The 10705-nt window shown below is 39.5% G+C and overlaps 1 protein-coding gene across 1 annotated transcript in view; it reads right to left on the reverse strand.

Moving 5' to 3' along the window:
* Positions 1-10705, reverse strand: part of Itpr (Inositol 1,4,5,-trisphosphate receptor) — a 113560-nt gene that overhangs the window by 94554 nt on the left and 8301 nt on the right. The window lies entirely within an intron of this gene.

A 10705-nucleotide genomic window follows, 5' to 3' on the forward strand; every position in this document is an offset into this window, starting at 1 on the left:
ATGGGCATTCAGTTTTGCCTATAGGGCCCGGCAATGGCTTATCACCGAGCTGGCAGATAGCCCTTTTAGCCATGTTCGCAATTAAAAAAAACACTTGTGGCACTCGGAGACTGCCGCGGTAAAGCTATTTATTGTATAGCATTTTTTATCATCTTATGCAATTATAATTAGACAATAATAATTTAATATTAAAACAATAATAAAATAAAACCACGCTATATTTGTAAACAGTACCAAAAGCAAAACATTAACGATCCCCACATTCATAAGCTGGAGCGCACGAGAGAGAGATGGGCAGATTTTCATGATGCGCATGCAGTGCGACGTCACAACGCGCGCTTCACAAACCTTACACAAGCGCAACGTGTGAATGTGTTGAAAGCGAGCTACATGGTAGACTGAGTGGAGGGTGTTAGGTTTTATTTTCGTTACGGAATTTCTTGATTCTGTCGCCGCGCTCAAAGCCCGCAATAAACCCGCAATAAATAGCTTAAAATCTACAAACAAACGGTAATGCTGATGCGTTTTTATTATTACATATATGAATATGCCCGGACGACGACACGTTTTCAATTATAATAACCAAGCATTTCATCTCACATTTACGTGACTAGAATAGACATCTCTAGATGAATCTTATCACGCGAACAATAATTTAATGTAGAAATTTGTTGTTTTTGTTTAAGAGACATGTGTATTGTTTGAGAAAAATTACATACATCATCATATATTTTAAATTGTTTTAAAAAATAATTTCTCAATTTCAGGTCGCGAACGAATCCAAACCAAATCAAATTACATACTTTATAACGAACATCGGATGTTCTAAAACGAATAATGAATTAAGAACGAAAATAAATCATTAAAATGTTTTTATTCGTGTCATAGTTGAATACAATAATAATTCATTGCAAAAAGCCTTTTTTGCATAAAGTTCGCGATGGACATCCACAGTTTTAAGCCGTCGACTCTATAATCTATACTTCTATACTAATATTATAAAGAGGAAAGATTTGTTTGTTTAACCGATTTAAAAAATTCTTTCACTGTTGGAAAGCAACGCTATCCCCGGGTGACATCCCCGGCTATATTTATTATATTTAAAAAAAAATTAGAGATCCTTACTGAAACTCTAATAATGTAATTAATACAATGTGCAACAAAATTACCTAAAATTCTTTACATCGCGTGCGCTACTTCGCAAGCGAAGCCGGGGCGGGGCGGTCCGCTGGTAATCATAATAAATAATTTATTTATTTATTTACTAGCTGACCCGGCAGACTTAGTAGTGCCTCAAGCGATAAATAAAAGACCTAAGCTTTTGTATAAAATAAACTTAAAACAAACAAAAGGAATCCGTCCGGAAAATTGTTATTTTTATTTAATTCCGAGCATTTTCATATTTATCTACCTTTTAAACCTTCTCTGGACTTCCACAAATAATTCAAGACCAAAATTAGCCAAATCGGTTCAGCCGTTCTCGAGTTTTAGCGAAACTAACGAACAGCAATTCATTTTTATACCTATATATAGTGATTACATCCTACGAATAAATAATAAGACTTACATCATTAATTGATTTGCAAAGCATACCTCGAAGTAACATAGCGGTTATCACGTGAACTGTGTCCCGGAAACTATTTCTCACTATTTATAACGTGTTATCAATGTGTTTGCGAAATTAATTGATGTGTTGAAGAATGGGTGAACGCAATCAGCACGGTCTTTGATCTCTGTCACACATTCTTATATCGACGGGTGAAAAGCTATTATGTTTAAGCGACATTTTTGCAGCTTTACAGGAGAGCAGTTTCAAGTTTAAAATTATTTTATTACTGGCGGCAGGACGTCTTGTGAGTCCGCGCGGGTAGGTACCACCGCCCTGCCTATTTCGGCCGTGAAGCAGTAATGCGTTTCGGTTTGAAGGGCGGAGCAGCCGTTGTAACTATACTGAGACCTTGAAACGAATATCTCAAGGTGGGTGGGGAAATTTTCTTCGTAGATGTCTATATGCTCCAGTAACCACTTAACACCAGGTGGGCTGTGAGCACGTCCACTCATCTAAGCAATATAAAAAAAGCAAAGTTAGGCAAAACAGGTGCTAAGTAACATAAATCGACATGATTACTTCAGTGCGCCGCGTAGGTCACCGGTGATTTATATGGCAGTCAAAGGCTTAATGAAAGTCGGACGACAATTTTGTGACATATAAAAATCATCCGTTTTTCCTATTCGATTAATCATCAGAGTTGGTCCAAAAAAAACGATAATTGTCAAGAAGATGAAACAGCTATGTTAGAGGCGTTACATCCTGTACTAAGATATGCGAACGCTCAAGGTTATCTGTAGTTGATTTCTCGTACACGTTTTTATATGAAGTCTGACCGAGACGCTCGGTTAGGTTACCTAGCAACAGCAACACGCTTAGATACATATTGCATTTGCATTTATTTTTTCCTACCTATGCCGATAGCCTTGTAGGTGAGCTCACGGGGCTCGAACCGGAGTGTTGCTAACACTGGCCCTAGCAAGAGCAGTGCTTCGCCGAATCTACCACCGGATCAGAAACGCGACCCACTGAGAAGATCCGGCGAGAAACTCAGTGGGCTGTGTCGGTGAGTTAATTCGCTCGTCGAGCCCTTCGCCGCAAGCGACGGGTTCGACGAGGACGGTGACCGGTGCTTGTGGTACCTAAAAGCACCGTTAGTGAATCGGGAGGATCCGTAATGACGTGTTTTGGGCGACGTCGACTATTTACCATTCTGTCTACAGGATCGGGTATGTAATTTTGCATTTGCATACAGAGGGTGTAATTAATACGTTCTCGCAGACAAGCACAGCATGTTGAATTCTGAAATTCTGACACGACGGTTTTAAATAGAATACTTATCTTTACTATTGACCCCGCAGTAGTCGAGATTCGACTATAATTATTTGAATTGATTCGTAAAATTAATATATAGATATAAATAATTCTACTGTATGTGTGTATGTCACTGAAGTCCACCTAAACGGCTGAACCGATTTTAATGAAATTTTCTGTGTACCTTCAAGTGGATACGAGAACGGTTTAGATTTACAAATCAGCCCGGCAGATGGCGCTGCAGTCGGTATCTAGGTTATTTATCTTTCCTAGAAATAATTTATAGGGCAAAACAACGCTTACCGGGCCAGCTAATATTTTTATAAATAATTCTACTGTACGTGTGTATGTCATTGAACTCCTCCTAAGCGGCTGGACCAATTTGAATGAATTTTCTTGTATGCGTTTGGGTGGCACTCTGGATGGTTTAGAAACACAATTCGGGCCACTAAAAAAATTATTATTTAATTCACATTTTATAATTAAAGTTTGAAATTTTCGTATTTAAGACTTGGGTACAGCGTCTGTGTAAAACGTATGTCGGGCCCGCTAGTATTTATAAAAATGAGGGGGTTGTCAATTTGAACAGTGTATCGTTTGTTATATCGTCGTTGTCAAACCAAAATCTGCTTTGTGCAAAAATTCTATTTTGAATTAACGAGTAAAAACATTTTCGTATAAAATTTTATATGAAAGTGAATTTTTAAGAACTCTATCAAATGAAAGCTATAGATAAATATAGACACATAACAGTTTTTTTATACGGTAGATAGGGCTGTGAACTATACGAAAAGGTCAAAAAGTAAAAATCTCAAAAAGTGCACATAGCAGTTTTTTTTTAGCTTAAGCTGGTAGCCTAGAGAGGCTATTCCAGCGTAACCCTAACTAGTAGGTGAGCTCACGGGGCTCAAACCTGACGACGTTGCTTTGACAACGACGATTTTTGTTTTACTTCTTAACATTCGAGAACAGCAGTAATTTACGCACGGTCATCGACGCTTCAAAATTTACATTAATTTACTACGTTCACGTGTGTATCAAGTTTGCTATGCTTCTGACATTTTTCTTGGGAAGGGAAAATCTGTGTCCAAAGGCATTCATTCTTCTTCGCAACACAACAATCGGTAGTATACAAAAAAAAGGAAATCGATTGGCCAACAGAGAAAAAGGGTCGTCGAACTGTTTCGTATTTACAAGGAAGAACAATGTGTTTCGTTTGCTTCAGGACCGGCAGTAGTAGTGGTAGTATTCGAGTTTGGTTTCCCAGAACCCGATACGAACTATCTCATTAACTGCACCTTATGTAGGTCGCACCAAAACCTAACTCTCTTGGCTTGGTTCATGAAAATAGCTTCAGATATGTAGGAATACTAGCTGTACCCGTCCGCTTCGCTGGGCATTTAAAATTAACATTATTATTCCACACCCCCACAAAGATTCTCATCATTAACGCCCCCGCAACTGGTGTAGGGAGTCCAACACTCATATAAATATTAGCCTATCCATTAAGTACATGTATTTTCTACATGGATACCAAGTTTCAAGTCAATCGGATGCATGGTTCAGTAGTTAATAATGGAACATCCGTAAAAACCACTGTAGATTTATATATTAGCATAGATAATTAATGCCACCTATGTCAGTCACGGGAGTTATTTAGGGAGAGAAACTTATATGAATCTTATTAGCCTGCCTCAAAAGAGTTCTGTCCCATCCAAGGCACAGACGCGGGTTTGGCGACAGTGGATTTTAACCAGTTCAAATCCAATATACCCATCTACAACAAAGCGTCAGTGAAAGTCCTAAGTGATTTTCTATTGACCCAAAAAAAGAATCTTACATTCGACACATACGCCTATTTTAGGCTACTCTACACTTTGGGTCAATCAGACTGCATTCATCACCACGGCTACCTCGCCTACAAGTACCCGAGAAGGGTACACGAACATGACGCTAATAAAAAACTAAAAAAAGTTTGGGTTTCATTGATCAGTTCCCATCGATGTTCGTAAATTTTATTGGACCAGACGACTTTTTTTTATTGCTTAGATGGGTGGACGACGAGCTCACAGCCCACCTGGTGTTAAGTGGTCACTGGAGCCCATAGACATCTACAACGTAAATGCGCCACCCACCTTGAGATATACGTTCTTAGGTCTCAGTATAGTTACAACGGCTGCCCCACCTTTCAAACCGAAACGCATTACTGCTTTACGGCAGAAATAGGCTGGGTGATGGTACCCACCCGTGCGGACTCACAAGAGGTTCTACCACCAGTAATTACGCAAATTATAATTATGCGGGTTTGATTTTTATTACACGACGTTATTCCTTCACCGTGGAAGTCAATCGTCAACATTTGTTGAGTACGTATTTCATTACAAAAATTATCCTACGACGACCGATAGTATCCTCCCATGACAGTGGTTAATTTAAACGATTATTACCAGTGAATATTATTTGATCGACCGCTTGAGTGAGGCCGAGTCAATTAATATTGCCGACAGTTTATTAACTGTTGCTGTACGAGTATATATCGCTTTTTTCTCGCCGTAATTGGCGACGGCAAACGGGCCCGCAGTTTAATTCATGGCCTTCGCAGCGCCGTCTGTGCCATTTGGAGAACGGGAAAGCCGCTAGATAATATAATTGAGACATCGTTACGTGGTTACCGAAGCCTGTTGACATCGCTGCACGAATACCGCCACCCACCGTCAGACTTGAGGTCTATATCTCAATTATCTATACTAATATATATATCTAGTGGTTTTTACGGATGTTCCGTTATAACTACTCAACCATGTATCCGATTGACTTGAAACTTGGTATCTATGTAGAAAATACATGTACTTAATGGATAGGCTAATATTTATATGAGTGTTGGACTCCCTAATAATAATGACAATAAATAATAGTGTTAATTTTAAATGCCCAGCGAAACGGGCGGGAAGCGGGGGAGTACGGCTAGTATAGTATATACGTAAATATTTTTTAGCGATATTCCTTCATTGTGGTTTTAAGTACGTATTTCATTAAAAACATGGCGATCGCCGCAGGATTTTAAACTGTCATAGTCGCATCGCTTGATACGAGCAAACCTGACGTGTTTAAGGCCACGACGACTTCTATGACGTCGAGGTCTCAAGTTTACAGTATAACGGCCTTCGCACTCTTCATACTGGAACGGATGACGGCTTGACGACAGAAATAGGCGAGACGGTCTACCCGTGCGGGGTCTTAGGACGATGTATCCAGTGCTCTGTTCAGCAATAAAGATAATGTAGAAGCTTCCAGGGCAACAAGGTTGGCAGCGTCTTGGCTATGTCCCTGGTATTGCTAACGCCGATGACGTTAACCACTCTACCAAACGGACCATAGGCTAATCTGTTATTAAAGCGATAAAAAAAGGTTAGTCTTCAACACCGAATTCGGTATAAAGGAAATGAATAAGCTGAAAGGATCAGGCAGTGCGCACCTCTAATCTTCAATAATCCAGAAAATTGTCACATTTTTACGAGATTCATATTAAAATATCACCACACAAAAAATACAGTATTTGTTTCCGTATCTCTAAACAAGATAAACAACAATATCTTAAAGACCTTTAAAAATAAATAAGCAGCATTGACGAACTCACTAACATCACGCTAAATTAGAAGCATTGATATGTAATTTACACCTTTAAACAAAGTTATGTCCGTCTTAAATGACTGTCTCGCTTGGACGAAACAATCTTTGGGTTTTCACATTTACCAAAAAAAACATTCTGTACCTATAATAAACAGATTGTCGATTCGATGAAAACTATTTTCACGATACGATTTTACGATAAGTTTTATTTTAATCTTATAATGTACGTAGTTTCGAATATTTTACTTTTCATAGTTGCACGAATGATTAAGACTTTATTCATCGATAATTTAGTATTGCGCTAACTACCCTCTACTTTTCCGTAAAAAAAATCCTGAGGGAATAAAGTAAAAATCTATATATCAATACGTGAAGCAAAAACTTTGTATCCCTTTTTACGAAAATTGCGCGGGCGGAGGAGTATGAAATTTTCCACACTTATAGAGAATAGCGACCCGCCCTCGCTTCGCTTCGGAAACATTAAAACACACATGAAACCAAAAAATTAAAATAAAAATAAAATAAAAAAGTAGCCTATGTTCATCAGGGACAGTGTCGGCTTCTAATGGAAAAAGAATTTTTCAAATCGGTCCAGTAGTTTCGGAGCCTATTCGAAACAAACAAACAAACAAATCTTTCCTCTTTATAATATTAGTATAGATATAGATCTGCCCAGGACCTTCTGTGAGACGACGATGTCGCAGAAATCGAGCATCTCATTACAGGATGAAACGGAGGAGGCCGAAGAGTGGAGTGTCACCATTATGACTGCAACGAGGACACAGCGAAGTGCACGCTCACAGCCTGTCCCGTCTGAGAGGAGGAAAATCGTGTCCTGGACGCGCAGATCAGATCGGACTCGTCTTTTTTTAACGTTAACCAAAACGCCTATGTGAAGGCCGTGCAGTGGGCCCCCGGGTATCTGGGATTACCAAGATAGAACAGGTCACTCATTACACTCTCGTCCGAGACAGTACTCAGCCAAGGTGGGATGGGTTACTGCTTCAGTCACCTCGATCGCCGGGTTGTCATGCCGCCCAGGCAGTGTCACTGGTATACCGAGATACGAGCGTCATATCATGGAACAGTGTGCTTAGTGCGAGTTTCTTAACGTTCTCGATAGCGTAAAAGTTAAGCCAATTTTGTATGCAGTTGGAACAGCGCCCCTAGCGGCAAACGTACGCAAACGATCCCATTCCATACAAATATGAGCTAACTTGTACGCTATCGAGAACGTCAAAAAAACTCGCACTAAGCACACAGAACCGGCCCATCTTGGGTTTATGCTGTACAACGTTTAGTTATATGAACGGTCGAAAAACATTACACTCCTTCGGTAGTACGGTCAAAAGGGATTTCCAACTGAGCTTTTCTATTATTGCTTAAACTAGTAATAGAGCTTAGAGCCCAACTAGTGTTAAGTGGTTGCCGAAGGCTATAGACATTAACAACGTAAATGCCGTCACCCACCTAGAGATTTCAGTTCTTTACTAATACGACTGCCCCACCTTTCAGACCGGAATGCATTATCACTTCGCGGCAGAATTAGGCATGGTAGTTGTAGTTACTCATGCGAGCTCAAAAGGCCACGAGTAAAAACGGACTCCAATATGTACATTAAGAGTGAGTAGCAACTTAGAATAATCCATCAAAGACAATAAAATCGTCAAATGAAAACAATTAGCAAAATCGAATAAAAACATTAATTATACAGAGCCAAAGTTCGGACTCATTAACTAAACAAGTGCAGAAATCAAAACAATCAAGTGTTTTAGTTTAGCATACGAACACAAAACCGGTCATTAGTGCCATTACGGCTTGTTAACGAGACGCTTTGGTTAATTTCATGTGGACGTAAGTACATGTGCGCACAGTGAGTATTATGGGACATGTGGGAATTATACAAACGTTGTTGTTTTTTAAGCACTTGCTGATCCAGCAGACTTCGTAGTGCCTCAATCTACAAATAAAATACCTAAACTTTTGTATAAAATAAACTTAAAACAAACAATAGGAATCCGTCCGACGCGGCGACGGGGGCCACATCAAAGAGAAAACAAAATTGTTATTTTTATTTAATTCCGAGCATTTTCATATTTATCTACATTTTAAACCTTCTCTGGACTTCCACAAATAATTCAAGACCAAAATTAGCCAAATCGGTCCAGCCGTTCTCGAGTTTTAGCGAGACTAACGAACAGCAATTCATTTTTACATATATAGATAGATTACATTTTTACTAGCAACTGTACGATGCTCGGTATATGATCGCACACGTGTAAATACAACTGAGTGTGCTTAGTACGAGTTTTTTAACGTTCTCGATAGCGTAAAAGTTAGCTCATATTTGTATGGAATGGGATCGTTTGCGTAAGTTTGCCGCTAGGGGCGCTGTTCCAACTGCATACAAAATTGACTTAACTTTTACGCTATCGAGAACGTTAAGAAACTCGCACTAAGCACACTGTTCTGAATTTCTCGAAACAATCATGCGGTTGGAAACGAGGATGCTGCTTGCTCAACAACACAATTGCTACAATGGTGATTGGCATTCATATTTGTCGTGTTTGCATGACCCCAGTAACCACTCACAACAGACAGAACTTCTCCATGTGCTCTCTCTCTCTCTCTCTCTCTTTCCTATTACCCTCTGCTGGAGTGTAGGGCTCGAATCAAATCTTTTCATACACATCGGTCTTGGGCAGTCTGTTCTAGCTCCTCCCACGTCATGCCCAAGTCACCTACTGGTGGTAGGACCTCTTGTGAGCCCGCACGGGTAGGTACCACCACCCTACCTATTTTTGCCTTGTAGCAGTAATGCGTTTCGGTTTTGAAAGGTGGGGCAGCCGTTGGAACTATACTAAGACCTTAGAACTTATATTTCAAAGTGGGTGGCACGTTGTAGATGTCTATGAGCTCTGGTACATAACGCCAGGTGGGCTCGTCCACACATCTAAGCAATAAAAAAAACCCAGCTCCTGCTCCACCGAGCGACGCCAAGTTGCTCTAGGATGGCCTCTCTCTTCTCCATGTGCAATAATAGAAAAATGCCATATATTCCCAAATAAATAAATAAATAAATAAATAAAAATAAATATTTTTTACGCAGGAAGAACTTTCATACCAGTTTTTTTCTCTCTCTATTTTCTTAAACTTAGTAGTGATGTAGGTCTAAGCAACCTGAACTAAATTGGTCTTCATGGGGCTCCAACTCTAAGATATGTCTGATGCAGGAGTTGTAAAATTACTTAGCTTTAGCGTTTAGAAGACCCCTCAAGCACCGATCATCGTTCTCGTCGAACCCGTCGCTTGCGACGAAGGGCTCGATAAGTAAATTAACGCTCAGACACAGCCCACTGAGTTTCTCGCCGGATCTTCTCAGTGGGTCGCCTTTCCGATCCGGTGGTAGATTCTACGAAGCACGGCTATTGCTAGGGTTCGTGTTAGCAACGTCATCAGGTTTGAGCCCCGTGAGCTCACCTACTAGTTAAGGCGACGCTGATATAGCCTCTCAAGGCTTCAGCTTAGGTAGGAAAAAAAATATAGAAGACCGTCAATTTAAAGCTAATAAGTTAGTTCTTCATTTCACGTAAAGATATATACGAACTCTGTTTACAAGTCGATCGGCGTAAAGGAATAAAAACTTCTCCAAACAAAAACAGTCGTGAACAAAGTACTGAAAGAAAAAACATTCTTTGAACTTAGAACGTAATATCAAAGACTTCTCATACCGTTCCCGGTATTTCGATTTAGCTTCTTGAAATAGCTTCGTCTCAACAATGTTTAGGAATTACAAAATAGAAGCTGAGTATTTTCGTGAATTTCTTCATTGCTTTTCAAAGTAATGACGAGATATTTTCAAGCGGCAAAGCGGTTACGAGAAAAACGGAAATATACGCCTCGCCGCGAATATTTGCAACTACGGAAGCAATATACATTTGTTTTCTTTGTAACGGTAATTGAAACTTTGAAATCGCGTATATGCTAACACGACTTCATCTAATAAGCATAGTAATAAATCAGGTATACCCAGCTTCATTCATTAACTGTTAAAAACCTTTTTTCCTTTGAAAAATGTTACAAAACTATGACAAAAAGTTTCGGATATCCCCCGATGAGCAGATTACAATAAAGTTAAATTGATTATTAAAAGAAAACAATTTGGTAATTATATTTTTCATCCCGGACGATTAGACCGGTGGATTAGATATT

Source organism: Bombyx mandarina, chromosome A1 (assembly GCF_030267445.1).
Source record: "Bombyx mandarina strain Sakado chromosome A1, ASM3026744v2".
Lineage (NCBI taxonomy): Eukaryota > Metazoa > Arthropoda > Insecta > Lepidoptera > Bombycidae > Bombyx > Bombyx mandarina.